Source organism: Agelaius tricolor, unplaced genomic scaffold (genome assembly GCF_023055355.1).
Source record: "Agelaius tricolor isolate 1412-34295 unplaced genomic scaffold, bAgeTri1.0.p SCAF_5, whole genome shotgun sequence".
In the NCBI taxonomy this organism is placed as follows: Eukaryota; Metazoa; Chordata; class Aves; order Passeriformes; family Icteridae; genus Agelaius; species Agelaius tricolor.
The window spans coordinates 49,968,194-49,996,128 of NW_027269265.1; the positions used below are offsets into that span (position 1 = coordinate 49,968,194).

The 27,935-nt window shown below is 37.4% G+C and overlaps 1 protein-coding gene and 1 long non-coding RNA gene across 17 annotated transcripts in view; one reads left to right on the plus strand and one right to left on the minus strand.

Moving 5' to 3' along the window:
* SOX6 (SRY-box transcription factor 6) overlaps positions 1-27,935 on the plus strand; it is a 370,607-nt gene that overhangs the window by 237,473 nt on the left and 105,199 nt on the right. The window lies entirely within an intron of this gene.
* LOC139590350 (uncharacterized) lies at positions 817-26,318 on the minus strand. The gene is made up of 3 exons (XR_011679314.1): positions 25,990-26,318; positions 7,081-7,196; positions 817-2,133 (listed from the first exon to the last, which is right to left on the minus strand). It is a non-coding gene; the product is annotated as an uncharacterized lncRNA (long non-coding RNA).

Consider the following 27,935-nt stretch of genomic DNA (forward strand, 5'->3'; position numbering starts at 1 on the left):
CAAATAAATTGTAAAGTACTTCTTGAAATCTCACAGTAAAAACTTATATTTATCTGATGAACTAAATCTTGGCCTAGGAATCAAAGCATTTTTTAGTTGTAATTGTGGGAATATTCCAGAATGTAAGTGTATTGCTGAATCAATTTGAGCATAAAAACTTATTTTTAATATACTTAATATCATGACAGCAAGGAAGAAGTAAGTGCATTGCTCTCTGAATGCATTCAGGAATTATGAATTCACATAAAGAAAGCAGTAGTATGTGCAATCCAGCAAATGAGCAAACTAGATGCTGTTTAACATTTGGTATACACTTGATGGCATGTAAGTAAAAGTAAAGTGAACGAATATTTCTAATATTCACTGTTTTATGCAACCAGCTAATCCAGACACTCACAAAAATGTCAAAGCATAGTTCTCAAGGAAGACAAATGGCCTTGCCTGGGATTTACCTATCTAATCTTAAAGTTGTTAAAGTAAGGAAAAATTGGTTTATGACTGCAGTTTGCATGCTATTTCCCTTTGTCTGTAACATTAGAAACCCCTCTCCCCAAATAATTAGATAATATAGTGGCTTGTGTAGTATGCAAGGCTTTTGCTTCCTTGAAAGAACTAGTCTTTAATATAAATCTTGTATATATCATCTTCAGCAAGTTGGGCATTTGCACAGCTTGGGTAAATTATGTCTATATTGAGAATCTAGAAGTTACACAGTGTGCATTCCATACTTGAGGGATGGGAAATAAAAATTGATATACTGTGCGGCACATGATATAACACAGTGAAATATCTTTTAAATTCCAGAGGGATGCACTGACATCACCACGGTTAATTCACATGCAGTAACTCCCACCAAATGTTATTAACTTTAAATTGAAATTTGTAATCATTCAGTAAAAAGAAAATAAATGATGTAAACAGTATACAATGGTGCATTATGAAATGCTGAATTAATCTTATTCACCCACCCGAAATGACAGCGTAAGAAACCATTAAAGTTGTAACACCAAATAATAAAAGTCAAGAACTTCACAGTTGATGGTGAAGTGTGAAATCCATCTTGAGACTCACTACTGTCACACAGTATGGAAGGGCACTTTTGAGTTAGGGAACTTTATTTTCAAGTAATGTATTAGCCATTTTTATTCTGTAAATGAGAGATTAACCAGTTGGGGGAATATATGTTTAGCTGCAAATCTAGATCAGGTAGATAAATGAGTTGCGTGGCTACTTGCTACAGGTAACAAAATAGGGCAATATGTACCTAATAGCCTCAGCATAGACTGAGGTTCTGTACTTGACAAAGCAATGCATAGAATATAATATATAGAGATAAACCCTACTCAGAAGTGGGGGTATGGCACTTGTTTTTGCTCTGACAAGGAGTGATTGGTATGACAAACGCTACTATCACATTTCTAGCTTTGCCTTTTCCATCTCATTGAATTTTATTAGTGATATATTTTCAGGATACTCATCTCCTCTGTAACTGCATATCTGAGTGTCTCATAAGCTGAAGTGTATTATCCTCACAACACTCTTTTGAGGCAGAATAAAAAGCATATAGATATTTGGGGGCATCTAATTTTAGATATCTAATTTGGGTGACTGAATTAGGACTTTTGGCTCCATATATAAAGCAGTCCAGGTGCTGTGAATTACCTTCTGTTGATTAGACAACGAGGTTCCTAATTTAAGCACCTTAGTTAAATTTCCAAAGAGGCTCGATCCAGTTCTTATATGAAATTTGACAGACTTGAAATCTGTGGTTTCAGAATTCATAGGGTGGTTCTCTACCATCTTGATCATATTCTTTATCATGACTTTCTGTCAACTTACCACTCACCTTAATTTACTCTGTTGGAGCTTTTAGCCAGAATCAATCCACTTCAGCCAGACAGAGAAATATTTGTTTGTTCCTCTCACCCACTGCCCAGCCGCAAATGAAAACCATTTTGGGCAGCTTGAGTCTCCCATGTGGCTGAGCTGCTGACCAGAAGCACACCATTGTCACACACAAACAGGCAAGTGGGGAGGCTACTCTCACTGAAGCCTGCAGTTTCCCAAATCCACGTATTTTCCTTGCAGATGTGGAGCAAATTCCGTGGCTGTGAAACATCCTTTGAACAGTGGCTTTATTGTGGAGAGAAAATAAGTTTTTATTCGAAGAATGCCTACACTTCTTGGCGGTCCCTCACACAGTTTGTAGGGCATTCAAGACTTACTTGAAACAGACTTAAATAATGTTTTTTATTTAATCAAAATGTCTGTTTCTAAATGGGGACCTTACATGCCACATTTTAGGCCAGAATATATTTTTACAGCCAAGTTATAAACCTCTGAAAAAGGGGGCTTATAATGGAAAGGTTGACACAACGTTAATTTTAGTGTTGTAAATGCAATGGTATAATTTTGGAAAAAAGCCTTTATAGCTCTGCTAAGATATTAATTGCAGGAAATTACAGCATATCCTATTAAAGTATTATGTCAGTGGCATACATAGCATATAACACCTTTGCATATTCTCCCTTGTTTTCACGGCAACATTTTGCATTTTGATCTGTGGAGAGTAGGTGGATAAAGTGGCTCAGAGTTTCTGATCACTTTTGCTCAAGGGGAAAAATCCAGCCTGGGGTAATGCTTGCTTATGGCCAACTCTAGAAACTGATTTTCTGTTACCAAGTACATCTGATATGGGCATTGAGGAATGAATCAAATTCTGCTCAAACAAAGTCTTTACTTTGTTTTGTGGCTTGTGAACCAAGGTTTTTAATTTGAACCCAATTCAAATCAGATTTAGCCAGGTTCTTTCCAGAATGAAGACTACTTTTGTGGCACACTTAGTTTTTGCTGATAATGGCTTACTTTTCATTTACTTACACTTTCAGAATCATTCCTGACTGTTACTGTGGCTGCATAGTAGACACAGTCACTTCCCTTTTTGGTGTCTGTTCAATCAATTATTCAGAAATGTTTGTGTGGTGGAGGCAAAGGTGTAGATCCCTATTAAGCTGAACAATGCAAATATGTACATTGCATTGTGCAGCTTTTATTACTAAGAAATGGGTTATTGATTGCATTTCTGTCATTTTCAGGATTGCAGAGGCATGAAATAATAGTATGTTTTCTTTGCAGAGATTAGTTTTTACAAAGTTATTATTTGTTAATATCTTGATTTTAATATACACTGAATTGTAGCGTTTGATGACAGTCTCAGGAAGGATGGTTTTTAACAGTGATTGGTATTTTTAACAAAAACGAGCTATTACTACATCAGTTTTTGTCTGACTGTCAGATCCTTCAGGATAAGTGGGCCACATGTTCATATTTGTGAAGCACCTCATGTTGAGGGCATAATCCTGCCTGGTGCTTTTCATTGCTACTGTGGCACGAATTTGCAGTCAGGAATATCAATAACAACATGCACAGGGTTTTTTTTAATGTAGAAATGGGATCTGGAGTCTTGATATTTTATGTCTTCCCCTTTGACAACAGAGTAACATGCACGATTCTTTACACAAAAAAATAAAAGTCCCGACTTGTACAGCTGATGAGTTTTTAACAAGATGGGAGAAAAGGCTTTCTCAAAGACCCCACTGATATGCAAGTTCATTGGACTGTTGATGTTTTCCATTAATTGCAGGGCTTTAGCATATAACCATCAACTATATCTGGTTTTACTTATCAAATCCAGAACTGCTTTTTCTCTGCCTGCTGAGCAGGGAAAACTCCATGCTGTACCAGTTTCTTTTTACTTGGGTCTCCAAGTATCATCAGGATTAAAGCTGTCAGAACAGTCAGCCCTCTTTATTTTGTGGTTTTCAATACAAAGCGTAATATTGTTGCTTGAGAAATGGCAGGCTTTCAATGTGTTAGCTAAAATTTGCAGAGTGGACAAAATTAAAAAAAAAAAGGCCCCTGTTAATAGCAGGCATTGAAATATTTCTTCAACCATTTCAGGGAAAGAAGATACAACTCTGCGCTTTAATTTGTTTTTATTCTACACCAGTAATTTTTCTGCATTGGCTTAATCCTACGCTCAAGTATAAGGAAAAACTCACGCTCAACTTAGTGAGAGTTTTGCTTCATTGAATGCAGTGCAGGGTGCCATTTCCTCAGCTGGTGTTGTTCATGTTCTTTCCATTTATGTCAGTCTTAATACTAGAAGTACAGAATTAGGCCCTCTTTTTAAATACAAAAGGAGCTCACGTGGAAATGACAGCATTTCATTTTACCTTTTTTTTTTTTTGTAACTGTAAAATATTCCTCTGTTCTACATGTGAATTTATATTTGGGGATAAGTGTGTCCATCCACCACAGAGACCTCAGAGGCAGCTGATATATTGTGCATGAAAATTTTTGTCTTGCATGTGTTTACCTCAGTTATCACTTTGTGCAATTAAGTTTGTTTTTTTTTTTAATCTTGAGAGTCCTTTTTCTTTTGATTTATCCAGGACAACATAGATATGTCTTTGTGATAACGCTTTGTAAAGAACAGAACTAAAGTGCTATCTTTATTACTTTCCTTTTGGTTTGTTTTAATTAGGAAAAGAGTCTCTTCCTATGCAAGGCTACAAATCTGCAATTTTATTTACCCTGTCATTTTGCTATCAGTTGAAATATGCAGGCATTTTAGACATAACTTTAGGAGGAACAGAATATACTAGTAATTTATACAATAGACACTGATGATTATTGACCATTAAAGAGTCGTAAAACATTTCCTGTGTGAAATAGATGCAGCATCAAATGTCTTTATTTCTGACAGTAAATGTTTCAGGTTTGCTTCACAGGCATTAATGCTATTGCATAAAGGTAAAAACCTGGCTAAACTCTGGCAAAGAGAGGTCACTTCTTAATAAATGTGAGGAGTTGCAAGCAAAAGGGAAAAAAACAACTTTGAAGGAAGTCCCAGGCTCATGCGTATATTAACCAGAGCAGATGAAATGATTTATTGGGTTTTATACACAATCTGTAAAGGGTAAGCATTGCTAACAGAATGAGTGGCAGCCTCAGGGAGCTGAGTAGCCCCCAGGGACCAGCCTTTGTTCCTCTGGACTTGACAGACATGTGTCCCTGTTAAATGAGGGCTTAATTTCTCTCATATGTGCACAATTTCCAAGCTCAACAAAGGCAGCCAGGGCCGGAGCTATTTAAAAGAGCCAGCTCAGGAGGAAGCATTCCTGGATGCTAAGGGGCTAATTACTCACCATCGATCAGCAACTGATTTTTTTTCTTTTTTTTTTTTTTCCCCTAAACAAGGTCTATTAACATGGAACTGCCACTCACATTTTACATAAACATATATTAAAAGTCCAAAGGTGCTATTTCTCTTTGCAAAATTGCCCCTTTAAAGGTCCTGGTTGCTAAAAAAAAAAAAAAAAAACAAAAAAAAAAACAAAAAACCCCACTCATTTCATTTTGATTCTGCAATGAAAATCACTATTTCTTTAAGCTCTTGGATTGATTTCTTTCAAAATGTCCAATGTCTTGCTCTTCTTTCTCAGCCTCTCCTCTTCTCACATATAGTAGTAGGAATTGTCATTAGTGCTTATTGCTTTATGTTACTATGATAATTAATATTGCCCAGATAAAGGTTCAGCCTATGTAAAGCATATTAATATTTACTTAATTACATGTATAGTATGGTATGCTTTTTATAAGCCTCTCACTGCATATTCAAATATGTCTGCATATGGGTTTAAACATGTAGGAAGACCTCTGTGGTGCCTTTTGTGTAGTCTAGTGGTGCTACCCCTTACAAGTAGGTGTTTTACACTCTTTTTCCAATGTGGGGCTCAGGTGCCTCCTGTGTTACTGGCAGTTGGCATTCTCTGTGGAGAATAGGTCCATAGTTTGACAGATTGATGTAATTTATTTTTTTTTAATGTAGAAAACACAATTATTTTTTTTTGGATAGTGTTAGTGAACTCTGTTGTTACCTTGAGAGAAAGATGAGCCATTCCAGTGCAACAGTTTGAAAATGTTGTGGTCACCACTGGCAAAGCACTTTGTCAAGAAATACTACGTGGTTTTAGGCTTATTTCCTACTCTGAAACAAACAGGAAACTCCCTTGTGAAACAGGCAGCCTTTTTGATCCTCCTCAATCAGAACATACTGATCCTCTTCAAATCAGAACCCAAACAGGTGGAAAAAAGTGTTTTCCATTGCTCTGCGAAGTCATTGTGTGAACAGACTTCAAGATGGCATAGGAGAAGGCTTTGGGTTGTGTGGCATCAAAGCTTGTAGCTCAGGACACGGTGCATGTACAGTTGTGAAAGCTGAGACCACAGCAGAAATTATAGAATGATCTTGGTAGAAGCAGTTTGCTTTTTGGATCAATTTTTCATGTGTTTTTTGTATTATAACCTTATTTTAAATTTCCAGTTCAATTGTCCCCCTTCTGAACTAATAGGTTACATTATTTTATTTACAATATAATGATGATAGTTATCAGCATTGTGTTTGAAATTAGTTGAGAAACTTAGTCTTTCATATCTACATGAAAGAATTGCAATTCAAAAAGTATTAGAGAAATAATTTTTTTCCTTACTTTGGTATTTTGATTCAGTATATCCATCACATAATCTAGGCAATATAGGTAATCTCATAGAATTCACTGAGCAGTTTTTATTCTTTGAGCTTCTATTGTATGTATAAGAAGATGGTAAATGAACAATCTACAGGTTGCAGAGTGCTAAGAATGAAACTAGCTTCAAAATTTTAAATGCATTTAATCTTTCCTGAGTAGACAGTTCTCTAGCAACAAGAAGAATTAAAGATTTTAGCGGTAGCATTTCAACTGAAAAATATCTATTTCTTTTCTGAGAAGAATGAAATGGATGATGGATCACGGGAATGGCATGTAGGACTCTCAGCTTGTCTACTCTTTCCAGGCTTTGCTTTTTCATGTTGAAGAAAGGAAAAATAGCAGTAGGAAAGAACACAGCGTTCCTTAGCACTTATTGAGAAGGGTCTTCTAAAAATTGTTATGAAGTAAATAATCTTCTATTTCTTCTCACTAAATAAATGAATTCTGATGGGATAGAAGCCACAAACCTGTGCCAGATCCTACTTACCTCTGGAAATCAGGAATAGCTCCACAGAACAGCACATCTGTACATCTGCCTTCTTCATCCTGGTAACAGATTTACAGCTGCCAAGGCTGAAAGTCACCCATTTATTTCCTTTCTCCCTGGAGATGACAAAGTACGTAACACTCGATGAGCTGCAGCATCCAGGACCATTAGGATATTAATGCTACAAAGGCCCACATTGCAGGGTGAAATCTTGCCTGGATTAAAACACTGCTTCAGAGAAGTTAAGGAGCCACACATATTCAGGGACATTTGGTAGTTATAAGGCCCAGGGAAAATGGTTTAACCTGGATTGCATGTAAATTCTGACTAAGCCTTTCTCTAAAGATTTGTTTTCATTTTCTGGAGGAGGAGGGCTTTCTTACCAAGAGACTTTCTTTCCATCTGATTAAGAGAAAGCACCTTCTAATCAGAGGGGAAGGTCCCACACAGATTATCTTCTTGTCATGCTATGACAGGACCCAGATTTCGCTGAGGCTTTTGTGAAGAGCTGAGGAGAGTATTAAAGCTCTGGCTCCACAGTACTTAGCTTTTTTTTGCAATAAAAAAAAGGAAGATGAACTAATGCTTACCATTACCAGCTAAGAATGAACTTTTATACCTTTGCTGCATTGTTGTTGGGTTACCAGAATGAAATGTTAATCATATAAAAGTAGCATATCTCTCTACTGAAGAAAGAAGGAATAATCAACACTTCTCACATTCTTGCTGCCTGACACTTTGACTCAGTGTTGCACTTCTCCCCATTTCTTAGATATTTTTCTATATTTGCCAACAGCCACCTTTGTCTTGTGGGAGGTTTATTACTATTTGTAGCTTACTTTCATAAAATGCTCATAATGAGTGCAAATTTCACACTCAATCTGCCTGTTTGTTTCCTGTGTTTATCATAGCATTTAGTTTTAAAGAAAAAAGAAAAGTATGCAATCCCTGAAACCAAAGCATTTTTAACCTTGATTTCCTAAGGAAAGAACTGTCAAATTGCTGGGCTGTGTGTCTCTCTGTCAGAGTTCCAGCTCAAGAGTTTTTGGACACAATAGGTAATTAGGTAACAACATTTGAGATATAGGAAAAAAAGTCTAAAAAGTATTGCATTCAATTAAGTTCCATGAAATTAGTGGCACTGATAAAGCCTTTCAGCTTGTCCTGGAAGTAAAGGCTTTAGACTAACTTGTCCCCATATTAGAACTTGAATAATTTAATTGGGAAAGAGATGCTACAATGCCCTAAATTAAAAGGCAAAGTTTTGATCTGGACTTATACTTTAATAGACAGCAGAGATACAAAACTCTGTGTTTGCATCTCATGCAAAACCATGGGAAGCAAGCATTCACAAATCACATTTCTTACCAAACTACTTGCTCTAGATTGGCACACACTTCCCATGGAAACAGAGCCTTGGGTACTGAGCAAAATAATGCTCTCTTTCCTTCTTTGCAGAAGGTCTGCACATGTCAGAGAAAAGAGAATGAAAAAGATTTCATTTGTGGTGATACATTTCATCTCAGCCTACATATTTTCTGCAAATTTACCAGTTAGAATTTTGTTTGTAGTTTCAGTGATTTACTTGGAATATGCTGCACAATTTGAAAAAAGGGTCTTACTGGGAGATTTTCTCCAAAGAAACAGTCAATCTGTCACCTGCTGTAGCTCTCAGGTTCATCCCTTTGTTATATTGGCATTGCTGAGGCATAGTTAAAATGTTTTCCATTTTATTCACATAAGGCTTTGTGAAACTAATGCTTTCTGAATGTTTGATGGTTGTACTATGAATTTGCTGACAATACTCCTATCCAAATTAGATTTTTGGAACCTACTGAAATTATTGAGGTTTTGGTACATTGGGGGACTTAAATTATATTTTTGGATATAAATTTCACTTCATTTTTGTAATACTCCATACTTTGGGATCAAGTGTTCTATCTTACATACCCTGTGCAAGAGAAGTGCTTTAATTTCATTAGGGTATCACTATAGTAAGAGGGTTTCAGACAGATCTGTAGCTTCCACATTTAATCCATAAATTTTAAATTATTTTTCTGTAATTTGAAGGCTAGAAACTATTTGCCTTAAAATATACTGAGCTGCTTTTTGTGTATCTTAGGAAGGAGGTACAACTGTGTCTGGACAAAGTCTGGTACTTTGACAAGTACTTCACTATTAATTTTTATCTCTGGGCCATAATTTTCTCCTGACAGTTTGTACTTTTTTCCCCCATGTGTTCATTGATAGGTTTATGATATACCCTCTTTCTAATATAAAAGGCTTCATTTTATAACCACACCAGTCCAGTTCCTCAGAATGATTCACCTGCATTCAGTGTTCTTGTGCTAGGGAAGCTGGGCAAAGTTCCTAACCAGGCAAAGTGTGGTCTATTTGAGGAATGACTGGAGGATCTGTCTGTTTTATTTTTCATGATGCTTAAAATGACACAGTATCATGAAAAAAAAATCTTAAAAACTGTACCAAGACTCTCAGAGGAAGCCACTTGCTTCTTCTCTTGGGCTGATCACTCTGGACTCTTGGCTGGCTGAGCTCATGTGCTTCCCAGTCCCTTCCCAGGATTTATATCCCACTTATGTGACAGCTTGGGGTGGGTGTTACCCCTGTCAGTGACATGGGTTGGTGCACACCACACAATCCATCCTGCTCAGCCCTTTGGCCTCTCTTGGAAGGAAGACCTAGAGGTGAGAGGAGTGGAGCAGCCAGTCCCACCCTGAGGTGGGATCCAAACTTTGTTTGGATTCAGCCTGAATCCAGGACTGTGTAAGAAGTAGCTGAGCAGAGGCTCAAACTTACAGAGGCACAGCAGGACATTTTAACCCCCACATTTAAGGAAGGCCTGTCTTGTATTTCAGTGCTACTCTTTTACTCAGCCCTCACTCATTTATCACATCTCACATTTGCTGTGGTTCTTGGACTGGTACTCCAGATCAGAGGCATCATTCTGGGGAAAGGAAGCCCTAAAGATCCTGAAATCTCTGTTCATCTCAGCAGAAAGTGCAGACATCAGTAGCTACATGATCTTATTCACTGTCAGTTTAGTGAGTAAAATAAGCTCACAGAAAAGGGGGCACCAGGGCTGCCAGGCCAGCAAGCAGGAGAACAAGTGCCTGGGAAAGCAGAAGAATTGCAGAGACACCACTGGGTTGGGAAGACTTTCCTCTTTGAGGAGGGAGGTGCTGCATCCAGCAAGCAGAACTATGAAGTGGAGTTTGTTGTAGGAGTTTTAATCTTTTTCCTTCTGAAATGTGCTGTTACGAAAGTTGTCTGTGGCATTATAGTCAGTTCTGTGAGAAGACCTCGCTGTAGTACATGGCAACAAGAGAAAAAGGAGCTTCACTTTTTAAAGCTGTCAGGTTGGCAATTTGAGTAGAAAAGGAAGATACCAGATTTGTATTGTTAGCCTGGTTGCCTCTGGAAATGAGCCCTGTGTGTTGAAGTGCATGTACCACTAACTTTTTAGCCTGTTGGTGGATTTCAGTGAAATTTGATAGAAAAATAGATTTTTTTAAGTAGAACTAAGTTCCTCCAATTTTGGTGAAAGCAGACAGCTAGACTGAGGTGAGGGATTTTTTCCATACTCCTTCAGACAGGCTGGGTTTCCTAAATGTATATTTACATGAAAAGTACCTGTGTAAAAAAACTTGTTGAATGAGAGGATCCAGGAGGGGAGAGACCCTATTAATAACATAATCACAGGAAAAACTTCACTTCAAGCTTTTACCTCAGCAGACAGTGAAGTCAAATTCCTTAAAGCCACAAATCCATTGGCTGTATTTGCCCTTGAACCTGTGAAACCTCCCATGTCCCTTTCTAACAGTTGGCATTCCAGAAGCAAACAGGGACTGGAGATATTCCCTGTTGTTGGGTGATCTACGACCTATGGCCTAATAGCACTTCCCAATAAAATCTGCCTACTTGGAATAAATATTGCTGTGGAAAACATCTCAGGGTTGGAAGACAAGAGAAATTGCTGTCAAATTATGATCTCAGAGTGTTTCCTGTAGTGAGAGAAAAGTCATGAACTAAAAATGTCTGATCTTTTGGTTTCCATTCAGTACTTCAAAGAGGGATTATTGGTGTTTCAGAGAAGTATTTAAAATGCATATGCGAATACACAGGGGTATAAATGAAAATATGGAGTAGCAGTAGAAAAAAGTTATAACACCCTTGAGTTTGGGATAGCTTCTTTAACTGAAAAATCACAAGTGAATTATACACACATCATACCATCAAAGATATTGAATTTGTTTTGGCAAAATACATGCAGAAATATTAAGTAGAGTGGTGGGAAAAACTGGAAAAAATGAAGAAAGTTCTGAATAATAAAAAATACTGTATTTATATAGGTCATTCCTTTATGCTGACAGAAATTTTTACTGGGGAGTAGTCCTAGTCTTATATGGTTACAAGAACATGAGTTTCTTCTGACTAATTTTGTAATTATTAGGAGGAGAATTTTAGGTAAAACAATGTGAGAACTTTACTGTGATGAATAGAGACAGCATAAAGGTGGGAAATAGATATGTACACATGGCAAGTCTCTCTATGCTGGGTATCTAAGAAATCCTCTTTTCACTGTCTATTGGTTTGTTCTACCATTTGTTCTTCATTTTTTTCTCTTTAATATTCACAGCCACAGTTATGGAAAAGGGGTTGGTGCAGAGTTGTTAGGTTCATTCATTGTTTAAAAGTGCTTTGAAAATCAAAAGTATAATCAAAGGTCTAAGAATATTGAAGTAACTGAAATATCTGCACAGTGATGTTTCAGAAAGATTTGTTGTTAATGGTCTTTCATTAAAAAAAAAAACCTGATTGTATAATTTATTTCTTGAATTAAAATAGCTGCAGCTAATTCATACAATCATCCCCCAATTCAAGCATTTATTTCTACCATAGACCCAAGGCGTCCTGAGTGGTCAAACTACACATTTAATCTTGTTTCCTGCATGCACACACACTGCATAAACTCTGCCCACCTCTACTCTCTCAGACCATGATTTATCAGGGACTACTGGTGACAATATAAACCATGAGAAAGAGAGAGATTCATAAACTTCCTACCTGTCAGCAGAGAAACAAAATTAAAAATAAGTGGGTACCAGTGAAAGGACATAGAAATAAAAATCAAAGGTTTGGTAGATCCTTTTCAATATACTTATAAATCTGAGCAATTGGTTAGGAAATATGGGAAAAATAGCTCAGTTCACTACTGAAATTAACAATTGAATTCCTTTAAAAACACATAATCCTTTTGTTTAAAACTTATTAAAAAGCCATTTATTCTTTCTTGGAATTATTTTTTCCCCCTTGAAATTTAAGACACTGCCTACAATTAATTGCAAGTCACTGGTAGAGCTGAACTGAGGCTATTGGAATGGTACCACAGTGGAGTCAATCCTCTTAAATGTTGTGGATGTTTCGTCATGGTATGGTTGATCTTAGACTCTACAGTCACTATTGCTTCTAAGAAGCAATGGATGTTCCTCTCCCTAAAGAACTGCAAAGTCTGGGTAGATAAGACTCAAAAGAAGGGTTATAAAAAGAACTTTTTATTTGTCCTATTTTTCAGGCAAGAAGCTCAGACACTTAAGTGAGTTGCTCAGAGTCTCACAGGAAGCCTGGGTGGAGCTGGGAATTGAACGCAGATAACCTGAGTTCTTGGCTCAGAAGACCACTTGAAAATGTTTTAGAATGTGGCTTTATTATCTATTAAGTAGGGACTGAATAACATGGGAGATCTGAACTGGGGAACGTGCTAGGTACATAATAGATCTTCAGTGGATGTGCATGGTATTTTCTAGGAGAGTATAACATAGGTTAATATCACTTACAATGTGTCTCAGTACACTGAGCATACACTGGAAAACACTAAAGAAAGGGAGTTTTTAGATTGCTAATGATTTCCTTTTAAGGAACATGTGACTAAGGGCTGAGACAATTTGCTGCTGAAACAGCTTACTACAAGCCTTTGAAAATTCCCAGTCTAGTTATTCACATAGGAAATATCTGGTTGCAGGCACACTTGGCTGTGCAGGCTTCCATGAGTACCCCATATTTATAAAGCCTGTTCATTCAGGCCTTTGAATGGGAGCAGTCAACAGAAAGAGTCATTTTTGTGAATTCTTTTAAAGCATATAGTGAACTTGCCTCTTGACTTTTGCATTTGATGCTTCATTGTGATTCACACAAAGTACAGAAGCCATATGCTACAGAGATATATAAACACAGAGATGAAATATCACCAGTTCATTTAATTTTTAGTACCACTGAGCCTTTTTTTATTTTTCCACCAGTGATAGTATTTTCACTCTGTACCTGCCTATAAGTTTTCCATCTCTTAGGCTGTCAGTTTGTTATCCTTCATGAAAAACTATATTCACTTAAGGCTGTATTCTTAGAGGCTTTTGGAAAGTGGCCTGGAAAAATTGTTTGCATGCCTGTTAGCACTAGCAAAATCCCAAATTGTCTCTGTTAGTGAGTGTGTCTAAGCCTTCAGGTCTTTTCCATGATTTTCTGTAGTACTTGAGAAACACTTTATCACTACTACTCTTACAACCAGTAATACTAATCTGTTACTGGAATTCTTTTAATTTCACCCTTAGCCAGATTAATTTACATGCTTCAAACTTAACTAGAATGTATTTAAATGTCCGGAAAGTGATTTTCATGTGAGGCTGGCATGATTTCTGACTTTGGATCAGCTAGCTGTTGCTTCACTTTGAGTAATTCTACACAAAAATAAAGAAGTGGTTGTACAAATCCTTGCAAAATGAAATCATCCAGTTTCCTAGAGCTCTGCTTTTTAATTATCCTTCTTTTTGCTCAGGGAATGGATGAAAATAAATTTCATGTATGATAACTGTTATGTATATTTCAGAAAGATGTATATTCAACTTGCCAGAGAAATCCAATGCCATTATTGCTTCCTAAATTTCATTAACATATCTTAAACATCTTACTGACACATTTTAATGTCCTGATATTCTTCAGACTAGCCTGGTTTTACTCTACCAACTTCCTGGGCACAGCTTGTGGCAGGAGCAATTAATTACCACAACTTCTTTTCAGATGAAGTGGAAATCATTTAGACATATAATTCCAAAGTACACCTGCAAATGAGGTACCAAATTGTTTAGGTTAAAAATTTTGAACCTTCACTTTATTGCACCAAAAGCGTGTAGATCCCAAAAGTTTGTTCATTTTTAACTAATCATAAAATGCTAGGTTTATTAAAGTTTTGGAGAAAAGGTAATAGATGCACAGAAATATATAGATAGGCAGAATTTAAAATACAAATTCCAAAGGAGTGAAGAGATAAAGATAGTCTGTCCTTTTGCTTCAACAATTTTGAATGTAGCATCAGTTTGGAAATTTGCATGTGGGCTAGTTGTGTCTGTATATGTAGGCATCCAAGAGCTCACATTTAGAGAAAATCATAAGCAAAAATTTGCCAAGATAAACCATAAAAATGTACATAAATAGTTCATGTTTCTTACCACATTTTCTCTGCCTTTCTTCATGCAGACTATTAGATGCCTTCTGAAATTGTTGTGCTAACTCTAGAGTACGAAGAACAGGATAATGTTCTTGAATGTTTCAGCTTAATTGTTATCTGTATAGCTCAGAGCAAGAGAACCACAAACATCTAATATAAATGAACAGGGAGAAAAAAAAAAAAATCTCATGAAAAGGAAGGTCTAGTACCAGAAAACTGACAGAAACATGAGCAGCTAATTGCTGTAGGCTCCATACAGCTTGGAATGACCTAAGGGGATATCAACAAATCACTTTCCACTGGAGTATAGTAACAGCAATGGCACAACAGTGAAATCACTGGCAAAAACTAGGGGAAAAATTCTTTTAAAGTATTGGCATTAGCATGTTAGTGAGCAATTCTTTTTCCATTTTAATGGTTATTAATGTCTGTGCTTGTGTTTAACATCTGCGAACCCTCCCTTCCCACTTTTCTCCCCAAAACCCAACTGGTGGTGTGGTAACTGGATTTTATGTGTGTATCTCCAACTCCCTTATGAATCCCGAATAACTTTTTCTAATACTGACACCCATAATGTAAGTTATTTGGCACTAGTATTTACAGATTTTTTTTCTCCAGAAACTGAAGACACCAGATAAAAAGGAGCGATTTTATTTTAAACCATAAGAAATTAATTTTTCTTTCTTAATTGCATGTTCCAGGCTGCTAATTTCTAAAAATAAAATAAAGCTGTCCAGAGTTTAAATAAATTAATTAGATCATTTTACAGTAATTGGTGAAAGACAGCATGTAAAAGAATTTGGAAATATCCCTAGTAAGGGCTATTCTTTCTTATGTTTTGCAGAACTCTCCAAACCCATAAGCTAAACCAATTTTTGAATGTGATGACAGATAAGTTTCCCAGCAGTTCTATTTGGCCACTACTAAGTATTTAGTGGTAGATTTTACATTGTTCACGTGTTTTGTTTTCTCATGGGCAGAACTGAACCTCAAATATATCATCAGGATCTTTGCTAGGTAGCTTAGTTGAAGAAACAGATTTCTCTATGATTTAACTATGATATTGCTTGAACAACATTAACTGGGTGATGAGCAGTGAACGATTTACTTTGGGAAAACAATGCTTACTTCTCCTCCTCCTCCTCTGTTACCCACATGTTTTTCCAGCAGTTGTTGCCATTGTAACTGATGAGAATTTGAACCTTTCCCGAATCAAACTTTTCTTTTTCTTTCAACACTGTTGTTCCATTTTATATGGTGCAGCAGTTGCAACTTGATTTTTGGAGTACTAGCAACAGATTTTGCTACAGTTGTCTGTCTTAAAGACTTATTTCCAGTGGATCTCCAGCATCATGCCTGCAATTTGTTTTCTTTGAATTCCAGCAACAACATAAGTCTGTAACACAATTCTGAAACATTCTTTACATGAAACTCCCTCTGTGCTTTGCACAGAAACTGTGGCTGACAGAGTTGTAGCACCATTGTGTTTTCAGTCTTTCTTTAAAGGCATTACTTTTTATTTCTACCAAAGACATGAACACTTGCGTAGAACTTTCCCAGTTTTACCAAAAATATTTTTTTCCTGAGCCATCTAAGTGGGAAAAAAAGAAGCAAATTCTATGTATATTCAATGACCATTCATGGTAGCCCATTAATCTAACTATAATGTTGCTATAGCTCCAAATATTTGATACATTTAAAAAAAAACCCTTACATTAGAGAAGCATAAAGACTACAGAATATATATATTAAGGCAGTCCATATTTAATAAATATTTGTAGGTGCAAATGTCTCACTATTACAGAATCCGCTTTTGAAATGATCTTTTATTTTTAAATGATCTCATGCCAGCCACAGGTACAGCCATATTTGTGGTTTCCCCCAGATGCTGAATGATGCTCTGTAGTGGGGTCAAGCGCTCTCATGACATTTAACCATTGGAAACGAAAGAAAACATTTGTGGTGTGAAACAACAGCACATACTTGACCCTCCAAAGTATATCCATTTATAAATGGATAAAAGTGACTATTTAAAGTTGTTTTATAAGGCAACCACTGTGCCGGCCAAAAACCCCTAATTTACTGTTTGAGAAAGCAAATGATGTGTGGGTACAAGAACATGCATTTTTTAAAAAAGATCTGTGGTGTTCCTTGTGTTGCATTTGATCTTAGTGGTGAAACAACAAACCCGAGTTTTAGGAGGACGTTGCTGCCATCCTATTTTTAATTCACCATTATGTGTTAAAATAACCATTAGTTTCAAGGGAACAATCCCAGCCTTGCTCTCAATGGTTGCTCAGGTATTTCTTTGAAACCAGTTTATAATTTCTTTGTTTGTTTTGTGTGGGGGGTGCAGCCATAGATGTAGATTAGGGAGCTGGTGATGCCTCAGCCACATTCCTTTCAGGGTCCTGTTTGCTGTGGGGAAGAGAATGAATGAATGAGAGAAAGTCTTATTTCACCCCATTTTCTGATCTCCTTATGCATATGGCAAGCTGTATCAAAAGTTTAGTTGTTTAGGCTGCTAAAAGTAGGTGTATTTTCACTCAAACAAATATGGCAATGGCATCCATCCTGGTTTTGTTTGAATTTTTTTTAATGCTCTTTAACTTCAAGCCTAGTTATAGCTTATAAACATTAGTTAGTGTCAAAGTATGCTTGCTGCTTCCACACAGGTGAACTATCCAAAGGTTATAAGATAGAGAAGTTGATTGGCTCTCAGGCAAAACAAATAGACACTGAAATGTGGTTTTGAGGCATGGGAGATTTTCACAATGTCTTTTTAAGCAGTCTGGATGTAAACAGATTAGTTGAAGACAACTTCAGTAAAGATAGCTCTCTTGAACCATCTACAAGCCTTTTGTCAAAGAAAGCTGAACTATGACTAAATCTGTGAGTGGTATGAATTATTAGGTGATGAATTTTAAAAGTAGTGTCCAGATGTAAATAGTGAAAGCATCCAAAATATTACTCAGCAGCTGCAAGAGCTATAGGAAAAGCTGACATGACAAATTTAGTCATTTCTTAATCACTTTCGTTAGGCAGTATTGTCAGTTCCAAGAGGCAAATTTTCATCTTGATTTACGCCTATAATAGAAATGGCTGAAAACTGAAAAGTTCTCAAAACTGTTTACTTACAAAACACCTTTTAAGTCAGTTTGGAAGCTTCCTATGACCTAGAAGTAATGTTCCTTACACATGGGGAGTTCAAAAGATATGCTTTTAGACAGTTTATATCAACAAAGCATTTTTTATGCCTAGAAGAGTGACCTTAACATGTGCACAAGTCATAAAAACAGGCTTAAATGTATTATTTACAGCTATATCAAAATTTATTAATTAGTTACCTTTGGTTTAAATAAAATTGATTGTTAAAGCAGAAGGTAGAGGTTGGTATGAATTCTATTCTGCAGCAGCTTTCAGATAAAAGAAGCAGTGACCCAACTCATTAGCCCTTTGATTTAATATATTGACACTTGGGTACGAATAATTCCGTTTAGTGGCTTCTGCTTCCCAGGGATCAATTTAATTAGTTATAAAATGTGACTTCATGTCAGGAGCCAGAAGAAATGCTGACGTTAAATAAAGTCATACGCAATTTAAACAATAAAGCTATCGATGCCTGGTTAAAAGTTAATGATGCACAAAAAATGGCTTAATAGAGACAACCTCAGCAATGAAAGTGATGGTAGGAAAATTAAGCTAAGTGGATGAATGAGAAATGGTGATATTGTTGGATTGTTAAAACAAATTCATGGATGGCCTGATGGTTCATTTCATAGTACTGTATGTTTCTGATTTAAATACATGTTTGAGGCTAAGCCTGTACTTTCATATTAGAAGTGACAAGAAGTGGTCTGAAACCTTTCTCTTTTAGATTCTAGAAAAGGACAAGACAATTTACCTGTGCACATTCATCTTTGATGTGTCCCCCTGGGATATCTTGGCATGACACAATATTAACCATAATGGCCTCCTATTATAATATTACAAGTACTAATATTTGCACAGTTGGTTGAGACCCCAGTCAGGATCACTGTCATATTCTGGTAGGTGCTGCTTACACAGTGCACAAATAAGGAAGGACAGTTCATGCCCTGAAGAAGGGAAGAATTTAATGTTAAAGCACTATATCCTTTCAAAACCCATTTAATGCTGAAGATGTAATCTACTTATGTTATCTAAGTTGAGTAAGAGGGTTTAGTGAAGAAAATAACAACCCAGAAAATTGTGGGAGTTACAGTTTGCCCTTCCTTTTTCCTTCTATCACTCCTTATGAATATACAGATTCACTAGAGCCCTTCAGAATTATGATTCCATTGTTTTCTCATTTCCTGGCCTGCTTTGAGCATGGCAAGGTAAAATCCTTGCTAAATTTCTTAAATAATAACCTGCAAATCCATATTCAGACACCGGGCCAAATTCATAAGAAATAATTCTTGTCTTTTTATGGGTAGCACACAAGGATTTTCCAAGTTACTGTGTGTCGTTTCTATTTCTGTGAAACATTGCTCCAGTTTAATACTGAATTTGTATGGTCACCTCTTTTAAAGAGGTACAAACACTTAGCTGAATATGCTGAATAGATGCTGGAACAAAAAATAGGGACAAATGTGATTTCTTAGCTTAAATATGTACATTAGAAAAAATGGTGTCTGACATAGAAAATATTATTAGAAATAGCACAAAAAGCTTTTCATTTGCTTGTAATTTATCACTTTTAAGATGAGACTGGAGTTAGTCCACCTGTGAGGAAAAAAACTGGTATCAAAATGACCTGATGCCGAGCTAAGCCACGTTACGTTTCCATTTCTAAGAATCCTTTCAGGGACAGACAGATTCTGTTTAGGAAAACACCAACTGTGAAAACGGACAGTAGCAAATGGGGCAATTAGATAATAGTTTTTAACAATTGTGTACAACCTGATTCATCCACAGACTTCTGGAGAGCTCGAAGGGGAGTAGCAGGCAGCAGTTATGACCTGCTAAAAGCATTAACAGTAGCTACGGTAACTCGCCCAAGGATAGAGGGGCTATGCCTCAGAATAAAACCTCTGTGTGTCAGAGGGATTTTCAGACTGCACAAGAGTTATGTTTTTTTTACTAATGTTAGGCAAACTTTTGTCTTTGCATTGACTTTACATTGGCCGCAGCCTACACAGAGGGAGCTGCTGGAAAAAAGGGGGACATTAATACTTTTTACTGTGTGCGGGCCAGCCAGTAGTTAGAGAGGGGGCCCATGTTTTCTTAGGGCTCAGATGGCAAAGCTAAGTATTCAGCCTACGGCAGGAAAAAAGTGCCTTTTTTGTTTTCTGGCTGGAGAGTCCAAGCATTCCCAAAGGAACACAATGAATGGCCCATTTTGTCTGACACTGTTTCGTAGACATAGAATTCTTGTTTTTTCATAATTATTCTTGCCCGTCACTGGGTGTGCACATGACATTTGAGCGTGTTTTAAAGTCTTAACACACTCATGTGCCTGCAATAAAGTTACTCATAACAATCCAGGCTTTCTGCAGACAACAGAGCAGGGTCTGTTGTTTTCACAAGTCACAGCAGCTGGGAGGCAATTGTGAAGACAACAGCTTAATCTAGCTGGAAAATACAGGAAGAAGAGAATATACACTCAATTTCCTTCCATATTATTGCAAACAATGCAGAGGGCTTTTTTTGTTGTGGCTTTTTCTTTTCTTTGCTCTGGGTGGTCTGACTGAAAATGTGAGTGGCATAAAATACACTAGTAAATGTACTTTGAATTTTCAACTTGTTGCATTTCTGTGTTCATGCTGATGTGTCTAAAGCTGTTAAGGGGTGAGAATATTAATCTACATGAGCACTTTAAAAGTCATACAATAACAGCCTTATTTTGACCTCATCTACACGGTGTTTACACTGGTGTTGGTTTACAGCATATGTTGCAGTTGCTTCTGACTTACACTAGTATAAATGAAACTGGAACCAGGAACTTAGTAAAAATTTGGTTGCTGAAAACATCCATTTTAAACAACTTTATTGAAAGAAAAAATAGAGCTAGGCAGTCTTAGACATTTGAAAGTTGTGTTTTAGCTTCTGTGTAAAAGGACAAGGGCACTCAGCAATTTGTTTCTTTATTGCGTGCTTCTGAATCTGTAGATTAATCATATTTGTAAATGCTTCATTTATTTCAGAAGCACATTTACAAACAAAGCATGCAATAAATTAACATGCAAACTCAGTTAAAAAGCACCATAAGGAGGCAGGGATCAGATAGTTTTTACCCTAGCTATATTTTCTGGTGAAGTTTTGTGAAATATTAGGGAAATGATCTTTTTTTTTTTTCCTTAATGCAAAGGATGAAAAATGAAAAGGAGCATATACTCCAGTTCTTATGTCAACACCAGAAGGAGTAAAATGCAAATTAACAGGAATCCTATTGCAGATGTGGGGGTAGCTTAGCAGCCACCATTAGATGTGGTTTCAGTGAGGGTAAACGTTCCTTTTAAAGAAAAGGTGATATTTATCCAATTGCAGTTAAGGTACCTTCCTTTCCTGCTCTTGGGAATGCTACATACAGCAGATTTCCAGTAACCATGGCAGACAACTCAGATGGGAAAGATTTTTATTATGCATAGCACAGAGGTTATAGCAGTGAGTAGTAACAGCAAAAGCCAGTCAGACAGCGAGCATGGAAAACGAAAGAGAGATTTGAACATGGTCTGGGCTTCCAGGAGGGAGAATGGAGATGTACCATGAAAAAGTACAATATGAATGCTGAGATGAGCTGGGTTTGTATTGCTGTTTGTAACACAGCTGCAAGCAGGACAGTCCCACTACAGCAGGCACCTGTGGGGCAGCAATACCAGGGATGCCGGTATGGGTGAAAGTGCAGGGGGTGCTGCTCTATTGCTCTGTTCAGCTGCAACATAAAGCAGACAGACAGACAGCAGTAACATCACAGAGACATCTGATCTATTCTATAAAGCATGAATGGGCATTTCTGGGTCTAAGCATTAAGTAATACATTTGTATGTATTACCAACAGTAAGTGCAACCTCTTCCTCTCTTTTTCTTAAAGTGCATTATTACACCTCTCCCCTTCGTGTCCCTTAAAAATTCAATACCAGTGTGGTCAAAAATAAGCATGTGGATTAGCTGGTCTGAGCATTTTACATTAATCCTGTTCAGCCCATTTGCCCTCACACCTCAGAAACTCTTTATTGATATCCTATTTTCTTGTATGATCTGTGCCACTTATGGAGTTTGATTTATAATGAGAAAAGGAAAAAAATCCAAACCCCAACAACCTAAAAAGTATTTTCAAAGGGGTACCTAAACTGAAATAAAAAATTGCATGCTGAAAAGTCTTATTTACCTGAAAACATGGTGGAGAAAATCATGGACTAACAAAACAGGGAGTTTGGGTAAGATAATTGTTTACTCTGAAGACACTTGAGTGCAGTAGGAGGCTTTTAGAAAATCACAATTTTAATTTGTTTCAGCTGCATGTGTCTATCTTAAAAACCAGATGTTTGTAGGTGTCCTCATTTCCTTGATGTGGTGCTACTTTTATGTCTAAACTTTTCCTGAATTTGTGACCATGACCCCCTAAAGACAAGAAAGCCGAATGTACTTCACTATGGTCTCCTTCCTTATAATGGAAGTTTATTGGCAACTTTTGGGCATCACTTTCTTGCTATCAGTTACCTAAAAAGGAGAATTTACTGCTGGATAGCTACCTTGCATACAAGATGACCTACATCCCAAAAGAGACAAAGTGAGAGTTAATGCTAAGAGTTTTGTAAAGAGACTGAAGGTGAGGAGTGAAGAGATTAAGGGAAGGAGAAAAAAATTATTTGATAAATAGAAGAGACAGAGAGAAATCCAGCAATAATAGATTTGAGTGATAGAATGATTTTAAAAACATTTTATATTTGTTACTCAAGTAACTATGATTAGCCCAGCTGCCTTGCAGACTTCTTGACTCAGCAGCAAACCTGTTAAATGTATCATGCTCAAAGTACAACTCCTGATAAAGGTGGTCTGGCCAGAGGAAGCGTTGCAGAAACACAGGTTTTATGTGTCCCAGGAAGTAATTTAAATGGAGGCTATCCAGGAGTACAGCAGGGCAATTGTATAAATGGGTGTGTCTAAGAACACAGAAATCCTGAGTGAGGCATTTGGGAAATAAGAGGAAAGCATTTTCTACATACATATATAAACACACACACACACACATATATATATATATATATACTTTATTTATTTATTTATTTATTTATAAAACCTATGCATAGTTAGGATTATTTGTAAAAAATATATGTATGGAAATGTGTCATAGATATATGTACAGATCTCTCTATTCTATATGTACCTATGTGTATGTAGAATATGCTTGTATATTTATAACATAAATATACATAAATACATAAACATAGCTACACATTTATAAATTTATAATGTAGACAAATAGATATTAACTTTTATTTAAAAAAATTCTAATAGGAAAGCTGCTTCTTGTTAAGAAATGTGACTTTATCATGGCAAGTACTACACACAAACTTCCACAGTCCACTTTTTAGGAGAAAAAAAATTTCTCTAAAGTCATCTTCAGTGTACTTAAACATTGTTAACATGTGGACTTGGTGCTGGAGAACTAAGGTGCTACAGGTACACACTCTGAAATATTTTGCAGTTGTTTCCTGTATAGGAACACCAAAACATTGTGCTTCAAAGTGGAGCATTGTAGCTTACAGGTAAACACAGATGTAAGGACTGGAGCAGAGCTATTGAAAGAAGCTTTTTGTCCTCTGCTCTGACTTTGGAAGCCTATTTAGATGGGTATTTTTGTAGGAATCTTTCTCTTGCTTCTGATCACCCAACCCAATGATCAAAAGTATGACAGGGGTAACTTTCTGGATGTGGCTGTCACTAAGACATGCCATTGCAGCTCACAACTTTGCAAGATTTTATTAAGTTAGACTGACCTGTTGGACTGTCTACCACCAAGTTAGCCCTCATCCTTACTCTTAATTTTTTTTTCTTTCTCTCTTTCATTCACCTTCCAATGAATAAAAAGTGTCAGCACTAACTAGTTCCTACTTTGTGAAAAAAGTAGCACTTCAGCTGCTCCTGCAAATTCTTTCACCCTCTGAGCAGTGATTAATATACAGGTTTAAGAAGAATATTTAAACAAAACCTGGAAAAAAAGGAAAAGAGCAAATATGCAAGCTAATGGTGTACCCTGAGGTGAACAAAATGCATTTTTTTAACAAGCCAAGCATAGCAAAAAAGCTATTCTACAGTGAAATTAATAATTACCAGAAAGATTTGCTAGCATTATTGTTGTATCCTTTATGAGAATATGAGTAACGTGTTTAAAAAACATGGGAAGTGTGAATCAAAGCCCAAAGATTCCAAACGGTGTCTAATTTTTAATGTGAATCCTATTCATATGCCCCTGGTGCATAGACTGAAATACAGTCTGTGGATAACAACTGCCTTAGAGTGGTGCCACTTAACCTGAAAATTGTATCTGTTCCTCTGGTAGTATGGATTTCTAATTTCCTTTACCATCCTGTTTTAACAAAGCTTTAAGGTAGGAGGGCATCTTAGTGCCACATGTAGTAGGTGCCTGGCTCTAATACATGATTTCAGCTCCAAATACTTTCTGAAGGCAAGGTTTGTTTATTAACTGAGCCCCATGCTGAGATTCAATCAATCTAATACAGGCTTAGTTTGAACATTCAAACGTATGCCCATACATCTTGGGCATATATCTTACATAATGATGTTGGCCCCAGACATCTTTCTGGGTTTGTTTATGTCTGTTATGGATTCCCCTCATTATCCATGCTGTTTGAGGGATTCCCTATGGATTCAGCCAGTTTATTGCATACTTTTTTAATTTTATGCCAAACTGAATGCTCTGAGTGGCAGCTCGTAGGGTAGCTCTGTTACAGCTTCCTCTCAAACCCAGAGATGAATGCTGTGATTAAGGTTAAATAAAATAATATGGAAACCAACATGCTGCAAAAGGCTATGGAAGAGAATGCCTCAGGAGAGGCAGGATGGTTATAGAAGTAATGTGAATGATCAAACACTAAAATGTTGACTACTCTTCCTATTTCTTTTCCTTTTAATTATGATTAACCATTAGAGCAACAATTCAGTGGTTTACAAGATCTTCCTTATTGAGCATCTGTATTAATAACACTGGGAAGGCTCATTTATTAAATTTCACTAGAGTGAAGGGATGTTTGAACATGCCAGTGCTGAGCACATCTGTGTGTGCACACAACTCCCAGTAACATTAACTGGAGGTGCACATGCAGATCAGCAGAGAATGGAGTCTTAAAAACAGAAAGGCAAGAATGCTATGGGCCACAGTGTTCTTGGGAGTCCTGCTCCACTGGAGTAAATTTCTGAGGCTCTCCTCCTCAAACATTGCCCTTCTCATATCCAGTATATAGCACTCAGTTAGTTCTTGTAGCAGAGTTTACTGGGAGTAATATATGGCCAGAAGAAACTCAGGCTAAAGGACAGGTTTTACTTATAAAGCCTTTGCATTATGGAAAAGGTTGTTTTCAATCTGAAAACTCAGATTTATAAACACTTAATTCATCAGTTCCCCGTGCCTTTCATTTGAAATAAACAGCCAGCAATATTATTTTAAAATAAGGCAGAAGGTGTAACAAAAATGAAGTAATGTTTTGAGAAATAGGTGATTGATGATTAAAAAACAGAGAGAGAAGGGGTGGGGGGTGTCAGTCCGGCATTCATTAGTCAGGCAAAACTTCGGTTTGAGCATGCATTAAGTCAGGAAGACCAGACAGTGTGTCTGGAAAATGATTCTTTCTTTGAGAAGTACTCTCTCAAAAATATCCCCTTGTTTCTTAAAACTAAAGGCATCCTTTGACTGACTTAGTTGTTTTAAAGCTATTGATGCTAGAGAAAACAAAAGAAACTTTAAAACCTGGAAACATAAACATCATTGAACCATCCCCTTTAAAAGAAAAAAAAAAAAGAAAAAAGGAGGGGGGGAGGGGGTTGATGTGGAGGGGAGAGTGAAAAAAAAAAAAAAAAAAGAAAGAAATCACAGTGGATGTTTTCCAGGAGGGCACATGCTATGCTGTGTAAAGGGGGCTAGTGTAACAAGAAGTCATCTATTCTTGATTTCTTGAGACAGCTAGAGCTTTGTGCCTTGTGTAGTTTCTACGTTTTAAGAGCTTGTTCTGTGTAGCAGAAATAATACAATAAATGGGTTTAACCACATTTGTCTCAGCTAGACAGTCTGCTTTGTCAAAGATTGCTGGTACAACATAAACAAATTATGTGTTTGTAGCGCGTTTCAATGAAAGCCTATCTAACAGAGCGGAGATTGTGTTTCGGCAGCTGTAGATTTAATCTCCTACCTGTCAGTTAAAGCAGGCATTTCCTGAGCAGATAAGGCCTGGCTGCAGAGGGGGAAGCGGCCACAGCTGGACAAAGGGCCATTGTTACGGGCTCGCAGCCCGCGCTGCCGGCCCCATCCCGCCGGGCGGAGGAGCCGCGGCTCTGCCGAGCGCTGCGGCGGCACCGGCCCCGGCCCCGGCCCGGCTGCGGCGGCTCCGGCCGCGCTCGGGGCTCCGGCCCCGGTGCCACCGGAGCTGCTCGGCGCTCGCCCGCCCGCAGCGCCCCTTGAGCGCCGCTGGAGTTTTGACAAATCGGGAAAAGGCAGAAAATGGCAAGGTTGGCGTTCCTGCTGGAGTGGCAGGATCCTCTTCTGCAGGAAAGGCGGCGCGGCAGTGTGGTTTTATATCTGAGCCATGGATGTTGCTGGAATTTTAATACCTAAAGTTGGATGAGAAATACCGAGCGCTCGTTTTAAAGATTTCCTGCCTTGTTTTTACCTTTTTAATGATTCTGTTCTTTCACAATGTTTTTGTAGATTAGCCGTAAATGCTGTAGAAGGTTGAGAAGCCCATAAAATGCCCTGGAGTGAGACAGTTTGTGTAGGAAGCACGCAGGCTGTATGGATGTCACTGGAAGTTTACAAACTCCGGTGCTTGCTCCCAAATTTGCAATAATTACCATGTACCAGCGGTGGCAATCACCTCAGTCATACTGTGTAAACACGCCAGTTCCTTGGATCCTTTTCTGAGTAAAGACGGTCAGATCATGCCAAAATCTGAGGAATCCTAGGAAGAGATGGAACAAATTAATTTTTGCATGCAATCAGTATTCTGATTTGACTTTGATCTCTAGACACAGGAGTTTTCTGCATTAAGCTAGTTCTCCACATAATTGCCTTTGATAACCCTTTGTGTTTCGATCTAAACACTCCATAAACATCATATGATTTCTGGAAGTTATCTAGGTTACTATTCTGCATTAAATAGCTTTCAAAAATATACAGGAGCAGGAATATTCTCACTGGATGTGAGTAACTCCTTTGACCTAGTCTCTTGAATATTATGCATTTAGGCTTGAGGAAAAATAGCAACACTTGCCTCTCCTTCTCTTTGAATTTATTCTTCTATATTAGAAATACCAGTCGAAATTAACCAGAGGACTGGGTGGAATGGGAAGAGTGTCCCCTTTCTGCACCTGTGCCTCACCTCCACCCTTGTATGCTGCCATTATGGAAGTGTTGGAGGGCTAAACTCTGCAGTGCTGGCATGGACCAGCTCAAAATTGCTTTTCCATGTCCCTCCTCAGCCCAGGCTCTGCACCTCGGGTGGCTCTTGGTACAGCTGTGTGGTGAGATGTAAAGGTTTGCAAGTAGCAGATTGCGATGGAACGGGTGCCTATCCACCACGCATCACCACTTCTGCCACTGGAAAAGGAACCCAGGCCCCTTTGAGGGTCCTCCTGTGTAAACTGTAGCTGTAACACTCTCTCCTGAATGAGTCGTTGCGCTTGAATTAATTAATACTTGTAAAGTATGTAGTAGTCCTTCTGTAGTGAAATTATAATATGGAGTATCTGTGAAAATATAGAGAGCTTTAAAAAGAATATGTTGCTCAGGACAAAATTCTTCCCACAGTGAAGAAAATGTCAGAATTCCCATTTTCATCAGCGCCCCCCCCCCAGATTTCCAATGTATTCTATATTTGTTTAAATATGTTCTATTTTTTTGCACTTTTTTTACCTCTACGATGCAGGAGGATTTTTGATCGGAGAAATTGAAGGATGTTTTTGTTTTTTATTCCTACTTCTGCTGGACATTCTCTTTAAAGTGAAAGACAGTAATTCCTTTAGTAACCATCAGTTTTGTGGTCTGACATGATTTTTTTATACCATACATTGAGGGAATTATTTTCATGTTAATAACTAGTGATGGTTAGCATTCAAAAAGAAGAATTCTGTTTTGAAAAGA